The sequence below is a fragment of the Aethina tumida genome, chromosome 6 (genome assembly GCF_024364675.1).
Source record: "Aethina tumida isolate Nest 87 chromosome 6, icAetTumi1.1, whole genome shotgun sequence".
In the NCBI taxonomy this organism is placed as follows: Eukaryota; Metazoa; Arthropoda; class Insecta; order Coleoptera; family Nitidulidae; genus Aethina; species Aethina tumida.
In genome coordinates this window covers 13,309,106-13,325,269 of record NC_065440.1, presented here as the reverse complement: position 1 = coordinate 13,325,269, position 16,164 = coordinate 13,309,106, and the positions used below count along the sequence as shown (strand labels likewise).

General features: G+C 27.7%; 1 protein-coding gene across 4 annotated transcripts in view; it reads left to right on the top strand.

Moving 5' to 3' along the window:
• Positions 1-16,164, top strand: part of LOC109605368 (TWiK family of potassium channels protein 7-like) — a 234,727-nt gene that overhangs the window by 31,915 nt on the left and 186,648 nt on the right. The gene's annotated exons all lie outside the window — the stretch shown is intronic.

Sequence of the window (16,164 nt, the reverse complement as noted above, 5' to 3'; positions counted from 1 at the left end):
CCTTTTGGTACCATTTACTCTTGAATCTCTTTTCCAATATTTAAGCTATTATTTAATTTATGAAGATTTTAAGTTATTTTTTCATGAATTTTCTTAATTATTTCTTTCTTTTAACTTTATCTTTATATTTTCAGAACTTTTCTTTATATTTGATATAGTATCTTTATAGTTATAACTCTTTCCATTATTTCTTAATTGTCTCTCTTTTTATTTGACGTAAACATGTCACAAAACATTCATTATTCTGTTTTTTAAATTTATTTGTTAACTGTACAATATTTCTCTGAAATATCTCTTTTTGCAGCTCTTATCTTTCTTTTAATACGTTTTTCTTTGTATTTTTAAAGTTCCTTCCTTAACTTTTGGTTGTTTCTTTTTATATTTCATGTAATTTGTTTCATAATTAACGTTCTTCAGTTTCTAAAGTTTCGTTAATTACTCTTCTTGTTTCTCGTAATTATTTCTATGATTTTCAACTCATGTCTTTCATTTACCATGTTTATCTTTATAGTTTTAAATCCTCTCCATTATTTTATATTGTCTCTCTTTCTATTTGATATAAACATGTTTCAAAACATACATTATTCTTTTTTTGAAATTTATTTGATAATTATATAATGTTTCTCTGAAATATCTTATTTTCCAACACTTATCATTCTTTTATTAACTTCCTCTCTTAATTTCTGATTTTTTCCTTCATATTTGAAGTTGTAATTTGCTTCATAATTAACGTTCTTCAAATTTTAAAGATTGTTTAATTATTCTTTTTGTTCTTCCTAATTATTTTCATGATTTTCAACTCAAAACAACTATTATTCTGTTTTTTAAATTTATTTGATAATTATACAAAGCTTCTTTGAAATATCTCATTTTTCAGCTCTTTTGATAGTTTCTCTTTACATTTGTTGTTGTAATTTGCTTCATAATTAACGTTCTTCAATTTCTAAAGATTGTTTAATTATTCTTCTTGTTCTTCTTAATTATTTCCATGATTTTCAACTCATATCTTTTTTTGCTACGTTTATCTTTGTAGTCTTAAAGCTTCTCCATTATTTTTTGATTGTTTCTCTATATATTCTATGTAAACATATTTCAAAACATCTATTATTCTGTTTTTTAAATTTATTTGATAATTATACAAAGCTCTCTGAAATATCTCATTTTTCAGCTCTTATCTTTCTTTTATTTTATTCCTCCCTTAACTTTTGATAGTTTCTCTTTATATTTGATGTTGTAATTTGCTTCATAATTAACGTTCTTCAATTTCTAAATATTGTTTAATTATTCTTCTTGTTCCACATAATTATTTCTATGATTTTCAACTTATATCTTTCTTTTACCACGTTTATCTTTATAGTTTTAAACCTTCTCCATTATTTTTTGGTTGTTTCTCTATATATTTTATGTAAACATATTTCAATTAATCTGTTTTTTAAATTTATTTTATAATTATACAAAGCTTCTCTGAAATATCTCATTTTTCAGCTCTTATATTTCTTTTATTTTATTCCTCCCATAACTTTTAAAAGTTTCTCTTTATATTTGATGTTGTAATTTGCTCTATAAATAACGTTCTTCAATTTCTAAAGATTGTTTAATTATTTCCATGATTTTCAACTCATGTCTTTCTTTTACCACGTTTATCTTTATAGTTTTAAAGCCTCACCATTAATTTTTGATTGTCTCTCTTTATATTTGTTGTAAAAATGTTTCAAAAGATCCATTATCCTGTTTTTAAATTTATTTGGTAATTATACAATGTCCCTCTGAAATGTCTCCATTTTCAGCTCCCATCTTTCTTTTATTTCGTTTATTTTTGTATTCTCAAAGTGTCTCCCTTAACAATTGATTGTTTCCCTTTATATTTGATTTTGTAATTTGTTTCACAATTAAGGTTCTTCAATTTAAAAGGCTTATTTAATCATTCTTCTGTTTTTTTCTTAATTATTTCTAACGTTTAAAACTAAAACTAAATTAAGAGGTTTGAAAGTGAAAGTGTAACTTGAAACAAAATGAAAGGAGAGGACTAGAAAGAGTTTTTTCTTTATTTCGTGAAGTTTTTACCTATTTCATTATCTCTTTCCCTCTAAATATGATCCATTAAGTTACTTTTAAAATATTTACACTCAACCCTCAAAAGCTTTCTCCTCCAGTTGGACAATAGTTGATTCTCTATTATTATCCGGCTGTGATTTTATTAATTAAAAACTGGAACACTCAATGAAGAGCTTTGCAGAGAAACGTGCAAGTTCTGTATGAAAGTAGTGACTTTCCATTGGAAGTTGAGACTTCAGGATGGAAATCTGAGTGAAAAAAGACTTCAGAGTTTTCCTTCTTCTACGTTAAGTGTTCTGATTTCGATGCTTTCCACCCATTAACAGACTGAACTCTCGAAGGGTTTCCACATCATCCGACAGTTATTTCATTAATTAAAAACCGTGAAAACTCCCCGCCAATTAAAACGACATAATCCTAATCCAATATGTTTCGTTTTGTAACGAAACGAAATCATCGTCGCTGAGTGGCACCATTAAATTTAACGTTATTAACTCTTATCCCGGCGAAGCAAATTAAAGTTCTGATATGAGAAGTTAATATGATTAAAGTACACAAGCAATTTCGCCGAAGTACCATCGAAAGTAAACCATTTTCATAACATCGCAGCGTTGCAAAAGATTTCACTCGCTTTGCACCTTCGGATTCGCCTAATGATTTAATTAAAACCAAATCGATCGCACAGTTAATAAAGCGAATGGGCGTCTCGTTATTTAAATACACAACATTATTAATGACGGATTTTCTAATTTGGAGTTTCTAGTTTAATTAAAGGTGCGTCGGCCCAAGCTCAGTCGTTAATTACCTCAGAGATGGTCTTTTCAATGGAAAGAACGTAAATCAAACTCGTTAAGGGAGGAGGGAATTGTTTCGCAGTTTCTCCGTATCGGAGAATATGGTAATGTCATATAATACAATTGCACAGCACGGAACGAAATAATCTGGAAGACGATAGCGGGCCGACAACCTTTTCCTCCATCTCCCATCTAATTTCATTAGAAGAAGGAAGCTCCGGACTCGCACGTACGGCATCCATATTTCAAGTCCGGACTCGGTGTGCTCTGTGTACATGTGTGTGTGTGTGGGTGGGAGGAAATAAATTCATGGGAATATCAGTACGCAACAAAGGTCCAGGAACTGTTCTGAACTGTAACAAGGAAGTTCATTCAATATCCGAACCGTGTATTGGTTCAGTTCTGTTGACGTGGCGGCTCCTCGTTTTTCTTTGTTCCACGCCCAAAACTAAATTTTGATACAAACTACCATTACACGGGTGGCTCTAAATCAAAACGTACAAGGACCGCAAACTTTACGGCGAATAGTTAGACCGAAGCTCGGGCACTCGACTGGATTATGTATAATTATTAAATGCCCTTTGCCACGATCTCTTACCAATAAATTCCTATTGGCAATTAACGATCAGACGCCGAACGAGATATTGTTCAATTACAATGTAATGCCACGGTTTGGACCTACGTTTTAAAGGACCTCCGACCACGTTCGGGTGGGGTATTGTTTATTGTTCGGCTAGTGGTTCGTTTATGTACATATCTGCGGTGGAGTGTATGAATGGGAGTTGAACAAAAGGGGCACTTAATTGCTAGACGATTGATTGAATGAATTACGGAGTGATACAAGGGACAAAAGGAGATGCCTAAGAGGGAAGACCTACGACTAATAAAGAAGCTTTAGAAATACAAGCCAACAACTAAGACGACACAGAAAATATTAAAACTTAATGGAGTAACTTCAAAGATGGAAGAACGATACTTCAGATATAAAGTAGTGATTAATAAATAAATTGTGAGCTTTATAATATTAAAACTAACTGATGGAATATATAGGTAAGATAAGAAGTAAATCGAGGAAATTAAGAGACGAAGTTACATTAAGTCAGAAAGCTCAGAAGGAAAAACAAAAATTTAAACCTTATAAAGGGAAGTTTTTAAAAAATACATATTTAATATTAATTTATAGTTCAGATATACAATGAAGTAAAAAATAAAGAAGTTACTTATAAAAAGTTGGGTATTATAGATTTAAAAGTGAGATCAATATTAATAATGAATATGAGAATAAATAATCTTTAGAAAGTGAATGATGAAAGTACTGAAATGTAAAGGGAAACAATAAAAAAATTATAACTTCTTATGAATAGTATTAGTGGTAAAATCTAAAATCTTAGGAAGTAAAATAAATACTTTAAAATTAAAAACTTAATCGTTATAATGAAAAGAAAAAAGTTTAAAAAATTACCTTATTATTATTATATTATTAATTAAGTTATATATAAAAAGTGAGATCAAGATTTAATGGAAAATTATTAAAAATGAAAAGATAGAAATTAAAATGGAAGATATGAGTTAAAAAATATAAATATATTTAAGAAGAAATATAAATAAATAATTAGTAAAGCGTAACAATAAAAAAAAATCCAGAAAAAACTGTCTAATCTCAAATATAAAGAGAGACAATTAAGAGTTTATCTCTATATGTTTGAAGAAAAAAAGATATTTTTTTAAAAATATAAAGATAATTTGTAGGAAATATGAGAATAAATAAACTTTAACAATTGTAGAAATTGAATAAAGAAATTAATGAAATATAAAGAAAAACAATAAAGAAAATTAAAATTTCTTATGAATGATATTAGAGATAAAACAGAAAGTCATAGGGAATCAAAATACATGTTTTAATGTTAATTTGAAGTTCAGATATGAATATATGGAAGTTACATATAAAAAGTTGAGTTTCAGAGATTTAAATGTGAGATTAAGATTTAATGAAAAATTATTAAAAATAATGCTGTAATTTGCTTCATAATTAATGTTCTTCAATTTCTAAAACTTGTTCAATTATCCTTCTTGTTCCTCGTAATTATTTCTATGATTCTCAACTCATGTCTTTCTTTCACCACGTTTATCTTTATAGTTTTAAAGTTTCTCCATTATTTTTTGATTGTCTCTATTTATATTTGATGTAAACATGTTTCAAAACATGTTTTTTAAATTTATTTGATAATTATACAAAGCTTCTCTGAAATATCTCATTTTTCAGCTCTTATCTTTCTTTTATTTTATTCCTCCGTTAACTTTTGATAGTTTCTCTTTACATTTGATGTTGTAATTTGCTTCATAATTAATGTTCTTCAATTTCTAAAGATTGTTTAATTATTCTTCTTGTTCTTCTTAATTATTTCCATGATTTTCAACTCATATCTTTTTTTACAACGTTTATCTTTATAGTCTTAAAGCTTCTCCATTATTTTTTGATTGTTTCTCTATATATTCTATGTAAACATGTTTCAAAACATCTATTATTCTGTTTTTTAAATTTATTTTATAATTATACAAAGCTTCTCTGAAATATCTCATTTTTCAGCTCTTATCTTTCTTTTACTTTATTACTCCCTTAACTTTTGATAGTTTCTCTTTACATTTGATGTTGTAATTTGCTTCATAATTAACGTTCTTTAATTTATAACGATTGTTTAATTATTCTTCTTGTTCTTCTTAATTATTTCCATGATTTTCAACTCATATCTTTTTTTACCACGTTTATCTTTATAATTTTAAAGTTTCTCCATTATTTTTTGATTGTTTCTCTATATATGAGATCAAGTTTTAATAGAAAATTATTAAAAATGAAAAGATAGAAATTAAAATGGAAGATATGAGTTCAAAAATATAAAGATATTTAAGAGGAAATATAAATAAATAATTAGTAAACCGTAATAATAAAAACATTCCAGAAAAAAACAGTCTCATCTCAAACATAAAGAGAAACAATTAAAAGTGTATGAGGTAATAAATAAAGAAACAGTGATTATCTCTATATTTTTGAAGAAAAGAAGATATTTCTCCAAAAATATAAAGATAATTAGAAGGGAATTTCAGAATAAATAAATATTAGCAATTGTAGAAATTGAATAATGAGATTAATGAAAATATAAAGAGAAACAATAAAGAAAATTAAATTTTCTTATGAAAGATATTAGAGATAAAATCGAAAGAAATCAAAATAAATACTTTAATGTTAATTTCTAATTTAGATATATGAAAGTTACATATAAAAAGTTGAGTTTCAGAGATTTAAATGTGAGATTAAGATTTAATGAAAAAATATTAAAAATAAAATGGAAGATGTGAGTTCAAAAATATGAAGATATTTAAGAGGAAATATAAAGAAATAATTAGTAAACCGTAATAATAACAAAAAATTATAGAAACAACAGTCTAATTTCAAACATATAGAGAGACAATTAAGTGTTTATGAGTTAAAAATAAAGAAAAAGTGATAAAAGATATTTATTAAAAAATATAGAGATAAGTAATAACGAACATGAAAATCTCTTTCTTTAGAAAGTACGAAAATATAAAGAGAAGCAATAAACTTCTTATGAATGATATTAGAGGTAAAATCGAAAATCTTAAGAGGCACAATAAATACAGTAAAAATAAAAATTTAAACATTATAGTGAGAAGATAAAGTTTTAAAAAATATATATTTGATGTTAATTTAAAGTTGAGATAGAATGTATAAATATATGTACATAAAAAATTGAGTTTTAGAGATTTAAAAGGAATGAGCTAAAGGAAAAGTATTAAAAATAAAAAGATAAATGTTAAAATGGAAGATTTGAGTTAAAAAATATGAAGATACTTAATAGTATAAAGCAAACTTTTCTTCAAAAGAGATAATTCATAATGAATATGAGAATAAAAATTAAATGATGAATAATAAAATGAAATATAATGAAGAACTATAAGAAAATTAAAATTTCATATAAAATAAATCCTTTGTGAAGGAAAGAGGAACCTTAAAAGAATAGGATAACTTATAGCTGTAAGTTAGAATTTTAGTAAAAAAGCCTCTAGTTGTAAAGGTGAAGATTTTATAGTGAATTTAGACTCGTTAATTTCAAGGGAAGTTTCTTAATCAGGCTATGATAAAATAGGCAAATTAGACACAGTTGAACCGGGATGATAGAAACGGGAGGAGTACAGATAAATTTACAGTTTCGTGTAAACTAATTAACTACTCGTTTCTGAGATGACAAAGTGAGGAGACGTCGGTGGGGAATCGACGAATTCAAAACTTCCTAATTGATATTGTTTGAGAGAGAACAGTAACGATACAGTAACTGGAGATCCGGTGTCATTAGTAGGAATATCCGTTGCCAAAACAGGTGCGTTTTATTGAAAATTGCGCCCGCCGTATCCGAAGAAGACCGTTTAATCGTCCCGTGTACCAATAAATTATCTAAATTGCCCCCGCATCTGCATAATACGCCCGAATACTTATTTCATAATTTACGACGACGGTTGCCACATCAAAAACTCAACTCAACTCAACCCGAGTCGAAATGGTAGGATTTACTGGGGGGAATTTTTATTTTGAATTTTTCTCCGGGGGCAGTTATTAGTGTAACTTTCAATAAGACCGAAAACTGGGATGCGGCCGCACGGCGGAATAATCCGGACCGGCGGCAACTCCAAAAAGGTAATGAAATTACGGGCAGCCGCAAAATGGAAACTTTCCATTGCCACAGTGTTCCCATATGAAATAAAATTAAATGGGGTTGTCTTGTTCCACCTTGCATTCCGGTCCGTACCCCCCACTTTTGTATCCGCAATCTTGGCAAATTGAATATTTCTCGTTCTCCTCGCCATTGTTTTGCGGTCCGATGTGCATCATGACGTGTATAAAGTTTTTTCGTGTTTGGCACAATTTTGCTACGGCTCCGAAATGTTGGAAGTTTATCGGCGGTCCTTAAAGTTATTCCATTGTCTCAGAAGTTTTATCCTTCTTCCGCGGGGTGGTTACGTGTCTTTTAAATCTCCTCCGCCACTCATCTCGATGTTTTTGACCCATTAAATTGCTTTTTACATCTTTAAGTCTCAACCCTCGAATGGTTTCCACTTCATCTGGACGATTGATGATTTACTATTGTTATCCGACTGTTACTTTATTAATTAAAACCCGGAAAATTACATCAAAAGCTTTTCTGAGGAATGGGAAACTTCCTGAATGAAGTTACCACTCCAGGTCAAGATGATAATTTTTATAAAGACTAGTGAGATTTCAGGTTTCTCCTTCTTCCATAAAATTCTTGTTTTTTAATTGTCTTCCTCCTTTTATCTTGGTATATTTCAATTACATGGTACCCCTAATGTTTCCACTATAATATATCTACTTTTATTCTAAATCTAATTTTTTTAATATTATAAAGTTTCTTCTCTAAATATGAAGTGCTAATTTTCAATGAAGAGTTACTCCTTTCATTTTGTAGCCCCTCTTTCTTCTACAGAGCATTTAACATAAAGTTCTTTTTTACTGCAAAACCTCTTTACTCACATTAAAGTTCTTGTCTTTTTTATAAAATATTTACTTTAATAACTCACTAATCGATATAAAGCTTTCTCTTTAATCTTGAAGTCCTAACTTCCAGTGGAAAGTTATTCCTTTTACTCTGGAGTTTTGCTTTTGCTACATACCCCTTCATTTAATATGATATTTTAATTTTTACTGAAAACTTTCTTTTCTCAGATTAAAGTTCTACTATAAACTAGAAATATTTACTTTTACTGTAATGTCTCATTAATCGATATAAAGCTTTTTCTTTAACTTCAACCCTCGAATGGTTTCCACTTCATCTGAACGATCAACGATTTTCTATTGTTACCTGACTGTTACTTTATTAATTTAAACCCGGAAATTAAATCAAAAGCTTTTCTAAGGAATGTGGAACTTCCTGAATGAAGATACCACTCCAAGTCTAGATGATAATCTTTATAAAGACTTGTGAGATTTCAGGTTTCTCCTTCTTCCATGAAATTCTTGTTTTTTAAATGTCTTCCTCCTTTCATCTTGATATTTTTCAATTACATGGTACTCCTAATGTTTCCTCTATAATATATCTACTTTTATTCTAAATCTAATTTTTTTAATATTATAAAGTTTCTTCTCTAAATATGAAGTGCTAATTTCTAGTGAAGTGTTACTCCTTTCATTTTGTAGTCCCACTTTCTTCTACAAAGCATTTAACATAAAGTTCTTTTTTACTGCAAAACCTCTTTACTCACATTAAAGTTCTTGTGTTTTCTATAAAATATTTACTTTAATGACTCACTAATCGATATAAAGCTTTCTCTTTAATCTTGAAGTCCTAACTTTCAGTGCAAAGTTATTCCTTTTACTCTGGAGTTTTGCTTTTGCTACATACCCCTTCATTTAATATGATATTTTAATTTTTACTGAAAACTTTCGTTTCTCAGATTAAAGTTCTACTATAAACTAGAAATATTTACTTTTACTGTAATGTCTCATTAATCGATATAAAGCTTTTTCTTTAACTTCAACCCTCGAATGGTTTCCACTTCATCTGAACGATCAACGATTTTCTATTGTTACCTGACTGTTACTTTATTAATTTAAACCCGGAAAATTAAATCAAAAGCTTTTCTAAGGAATGTGGAACTTCCTGAATGAAGATACCACTCCAAGTCTAGATGATAATCTTTATAAAGACTAGTGAGATTTCAGGTTTCTCCTTCTTCCACGAAATTCTTGTTTTTTAAATGTCTTCCTCCTTTCATCTTGGCATTTTTCAATTACATGGGACCCCTAATGTTTCCACTATAATATGTCTACTTTTATTCTAAATCGAAATTTTTTAATATTATAAAGTTTTTTTTCTAAATATGAAGTTCTAATTTCCAGTGAAGTGTTACTCCTTTGTAGCCCCCCTTTCTTCTACAAAGCATTTAACATAAAGTTCTTTTTTACTGCAAAACTTCTTTACTCACATTAAAGTTCTTGTGTTTTCTATAAAATATTTACTTTAATGACTCACTAATCGATATAAAGCTTTCTCTTTAATCTTGAAGTCCTAACTTCCAGTGCAAAGTTACTCCTTTCACTCTGGAGTTTTGCCTTTGCTACAAACCCTTTTATTTAATATGAAATTTTAATTTTTACTGAAGACTTTCGTTTCTCACATTGAAGTTCTACTATAAACTATAAATATTTACTTTTACTATAATGTCTCTTTAATCGATATAAAGCTTTTTCTTTAACTTCAATCCTCGAATGGTTTCCTCTTCATCTGAACGATCAACGATTTTCTATTGTTACCTGACTGTTACTTTATTAATTTAAACCCGGAAAATTAAATCAAAAGCTTTTCTAAGGAATGTGGAACTTCCTGAATGAAGATACCACTCCAAGTCTAGATGATAATCTTTATAAAGACTTGTGAGTTTTCAGGTTTCTCCTTCTTCCACGAAATTCTTGTTTTTTAAATGTCTTCCTCCTTTCATCTTGGTATTTTTCAATTACATGGGACCCCTAATGTTTCCACTATAATATATCTACTTTTATTCTAAATCGAAATTTTTTAATATTATAAAGTTTTTTTTCTAAATATGAAGTGCTAATTTCCAGTGAAGTGCTACTCCTTTCATTTTGTAGCCCCTCTTTCTTCTACAAAGCATTTAACATAAAGTTCTTTTTTACTGCAAAACCTCTTTACTCACATTAAAGTTCTTGTGTTTTCTATAAAATATTTAATTTAATGACTCACTAATCGATATAAAGCATTCTCTTTAATCTTGTAGTCCTAACTTCCAGTGGAAAGTTATTCCTTTTACTCTGGAGTTTTGCTTTTGCTACATACCCCTTCATTTAATATGATATTTTAATTTTTACTGAAAACTTTCGTTTCTCAGATTAAAGTTCTACTATAAACTAGAAATATTTACTTTTACTGTAATGTCTCATTAATCGATATAAAGCTTTTTCTTTAACTTCAACCCTCGAATGGTTTCCACTTCATCTGAATGATCGACAATTTTCTATTGTTAATTGACTGTTACTTTATTAATTTAAACCCGGAAAATTAAATCAAAAGCTTTTCTAAGGAATGTGGAACTTCCTGAATGAAGATACCACTCCAAATCTAGATGATAATCTTTATAAAGACTTGTGAGATTTCAGGTTTCTCCTTCTTCTACGAAATTCTTGTTTTTTAAATGTCTTCCTCCTTTCATCTTGATATTTTTCAATTACATGGTGCTCCTAATGTTTCCACTATAATATGTCTGCTTTTATTCTAAATCTAAATTCTTCAATATTATAAAGTTTCTTCTCTAAATATGAAGTACTAATTTCCAGGGATGAGTTACTCCTTTCATTTTGTAGCCCCACTTTCTTCTACAAAGCATTTAACATAAAGTTCTTTTTTACTGCAAAACCTCTTTACTCACATTAAAGTTCTTCTGTTTTCTATAAAATATTTACTTTAGTGACTCACTAATCGATATAAAGCTTTTTCTTTAATTTTGTAGTCTTAACTTCCAGTGCAAAGTTACTCCTTCCACTCTGGAGTTTTGTTTTTGTTACAAACCCCTTCATTTAATATAAAATTTTAATTTTTATTGAAAAGTTTCTTTTCTTACATTAAAGTTCCAGCAATCATTTTAAAAGCTCCCACCAATCACCTTGAAATAATTTAACTAAAAAATCTCGACCTTCACCACGAAACGTCTGAAACAACTCTGAAGCACCTTCTTTCGTTCTGGAGTCTGTTTTCACCCTATCCCAGCAAAAAAAAATTAAAATAATTCATAGATAAGTCACTTAAAAAAACCTATTCCGACTGGAAAACAAGATTTACTCCTCTCGTTCGAGACCCAGAAACAAAACTTCAACCTCCCCATCGACGTTAATGCCCCACAAATCTGGACTCTCCCTTTTTTACGGCGCCTCCCCCGACGGCCGAACGCGTTCGCAGTCATTACCGCCCCCCAGTCGTGTTTACGGGACGGGGCGTCCGTCTTGTTCGCGGCTCCGCATCCGGAAAAAGTGGCCGGACTCGAAACGGTCGCCGGCTTTCGAGCCGCAGCCCCGCGTTTGTGTTGCACGCCTAAAACTAAATCAACGTCCGGACGACGTGTCCGCGGTCGGTTCCGTATTTGCGGATGCCTGCGCTCCGGCAAATTCCGGGGGCACGGGCGAATTCCGGCTAACCGGGCGAAATTTACCGTTTGTTTAAACTTGCACGCGTTCCATCTGGAGACAGGCGGGTAAAAATACTTGCGAAACATGTGCGGCTGACGGGTCGGTATGTGAAGTGTCGCCGCTCGACGGTATTAATTGGCACGACGTTTTTCCGTTTTTCCGTTGCTTTCCTCACTGTCATCGGGGATTTACTGCCCATGATGGAAATGGACAATAACATTATTGTGTCGTCTCTCATAAATGGCACATAATATTGCGACACAAAAACCTTCTTATTATCTACAATGTCTGTAAAAAAATATCATAATTAAGTACATAATTAATTTATTAAATTAAATTAATAGGAAATCTGCTTTTTGTATCGAACATAAAATTTTTGGTTATTAAATATATAAAGTATTAAATGATGGTTGAGCTACCGTCCAATAGATGTCCTTATAAACGTTTTAATAAATTCTTGTAAATACGCCCTAAAAATATATTTTTCACACTACTAACTTGACAAAAAGTCAGATAACTATTAAATAATAGTGTAATAAATAATAGAAAATGTTAATATATAGTCGGATTTTACTACGAACAAATTTTTCCAGAAAAAATTAAAAATCATATTAAATCAAGGTCTTTACAGTCAGTATTTCAGGTTGAAGATATTAATAGAAAATCTGCTTTTTATATTAAACATAAAATTTTAGGTTATATTAACTATGTAAAGTATTAAAAAATAATTGCGCTACCGTCCAATAGATGTCCTTGTAAACGTTTTAATAGATTCATGTAAATAAGCCCTAAAAATATATTTTTTAGACAATTAACTTGACAAAAAATCAGATAACTATTAAATAATAATATAATAAATAATAGAAAATGTTAATGTATAGTTGAATTCTACTACGAAAAAATTTTTCCGGAAAAATTTATAAATCATATTAAATGAAGGTTTTTGCAATCAGTATTTCAGGTTGTTAAGATCTTCATGAAAACTTAATTAGTGCTAATAAATAAATGTAGTCAATTTATTAAATTAAATTAATAGGAAATCTGCTTTTTTTATTAAACATAAAATTTTGGGTTATATTAACTGTGTAAAGTATTAAAAAATAATTGCGCCACCGTCCAATAGATGTCCTTCTAAACGTTTTAATAATTCATGTAAATAAGCCCTAAAAATATATTTTTTAGACTATTAACTTGAAAAAAAGTCAAATAACTATTAAATAATAATATAATAAATAATAGAAAATGTAGTTGAATTTTTTTAAATGATATAAATCATATTATAGTCGGCATTTCAGGTGTGAAGATCTTCATGGAAACTTACGATTATTTAGAGTAAAGGGAAATAATGTTTAGTGGAAATATCTTTAGAAGAATTTCAACATTCTTACAGAGATATTACAGAGACTTGTGGCATTCGAATATGAGAAAATAATCTTTCCAGAAAATATTAAAACTTCACGTTAAACAAGAAATTTTGCAAAGGAAATTGAGACTTATCACTGGAAGCTTGAATTTCAGGTTTAGAGAAGAAACTTTATAAAAGCTGAAGACTCTGGACTAACACAAAAATTGTTTAGTATTTAAATAGTAAAATTCTACTAATAAATAAATGTAAATGTCTGTTTTAACACAAAATAGTGTGATTTTTACATTAAATATAAAGTATTAGAAAATATTATGTCTGTAACTAATAATTGTGCTACCGTCTGGTGTCCTTGTTAAAATTTTAATAATCCGTATAAATAACACTTAAAATATATTTTATGCATTATTGACATTTTATTGTAAAAGTTTATTACATTATTTTGTGTCCAGTCTATTATATATTTATTAATATTGTTTCATTGTTTAAATATTGTTGTATATTAAAACATAATTAAGTATTAATCATATTTTTATATCATACGTAATATTAATTATCAAAGTGTTTTGAAAAATTTCATTTCTGTTTTATTATGAATTTATTATTATTGTGTCATTGTTTAAATATTGTTCCATGTTAAAGCATAATTAATTATTAATCATATGTTTATATCAAACGTAATATTAATTGTCAGAGTATATGGAAAAATGACTACAGTATCGTCTAATAAATTTTATTCTTAAAATTGTCTAAATATTTTTTGTTCCATGTTTTAATAGAATTTAAATGAGTTAATTATGGTGTCATAATAACTTTAAAAATTAATTGTACTGCCGTCTAATAGATGACCTTCCTAAAATCTTAAAATATTAAACAAGTCGTAGAAATAAACCATAAAATATATTTATTGGATTATTAACATGCAAAAATATTGAATAAACATTAAACGTGAAATTATTTCAATAAAATAGTTTGTTTTAAAAGTTAATTGCATTATTTAGTGCCCAGTTAATTATAAATTTATTAGTATTGTTTCAATGCTTAAATATTTGTTCCATATTTTAACGACATTAAATTAATTATTAATGTATTTCATATATTGAATATACAGTAATACGAAATATCAGAATATATCAAAAAATTAATTGCACTATCGTCTAATAGATGTCTTTCCTAAAAAGTATTTTAAGTCGTATAAATACGCCTTAAATATATATTTATTGGACTATTAACATGTAAAATATTGTATAAACATAAAACGTGAAATTATTCCAATAAAATAATTTGTTTTAAAAATTAATTGGATTATTTAGTACCCTGTTAATTAAAAATTTATTAGTATTGTTTTATTGTTTAAATGTTTGTTCCATATTTTAACAGAATTGAATTTAATTATTAATGTGTTTCAAATATGGAACATATAGTTTAAGGTAATATAAAATATTAGGATATATTAAAAAATTAATTGCTCTACCATCTAATAGATGTCCTCACTAAAAAGATTTTCAAGTCGTATAAATAAACCTTAAAATACACTTATTGTATTGTTAACGTGAAATGTTGAGTAAATATAAAACATAAAAGTATTCCAATATAACAGTTTGTTATAACTGTTAATTAACTTATTTAATGTATACTTAATTATAAATTTATTAGTACAATTTTACTGTTTACATATTTGTTTCATATTTTAACAGAATTAATTATTAATTATAAATATGATTCATTAATTGAACATAAACGTTAAAGTAATATTAAATATGAAAATAAATTAAAATATTAATTGTCCTATCATCTAATAGATGTCCTTGATAAAATGTTAATAGTCGTACAAAGAAGACTTAAAATACATTAATTGCATTATTAACATGAATAAATGCTGAATAAATATAAAAGGTGAAATAATTTCAATAATAGATTGTTGTAAAAGATAATTACATTATTTAGTGTGTAGTTAATTTTAAATTTATTAATACAATTTTCCTGTTTAAATATTTGTTCCATATTTTAACCAAATTGAAATTAATTATTAATGTGATTCATAAATTGAACATACAATTTATGGTAATATTAATATCAAAATAAATTATAAAAAATAATTACGCCATCATCTAATAGATGTCCTTGTTAAAATAATAGTAAAGTTATATCAGTATAGTCTTTAAATATGTAATGGTATAAATATTAAAAACCAAGTTTTAATAGAAATGTTTATTCTAACATTACTGAACAAGAAACTAATTAATAATGTAATTTTTATATCAAACTCTAAATTTTAGGTTATATTAATCATCAAAATGTATTCAAAAAATTAATTGCACTACCGTCTACTAGATGTCCTACTAAAATATTAATAACGAACCTTTATAAATACATTTTTTAATATATGATTATGAAATTTTATTGAGTAAATATGAAAGGTAATTTATAAATAGCAAAATAAAAAGTATATAATAAAATAATCCCGTATTGTAAAAATTAATTAAATTTCCTCCATGGAATGGAAATTGAAAAATCCATCGCTATAAAATACATACTCAAAAATCCAATAATTAAATAATCAGCAATATTTCACAAGTATCAAAAACGTTAAATCCGCGGTTCATTGATTTTTGCACGTCGAATATTATTACAATACAAAAACATAAAACATTTAAATTATTCTGTCCATCCATACGTGAATTTCAACGGCAAATGCACTTATCCCATCAGTCAATAATTTATTA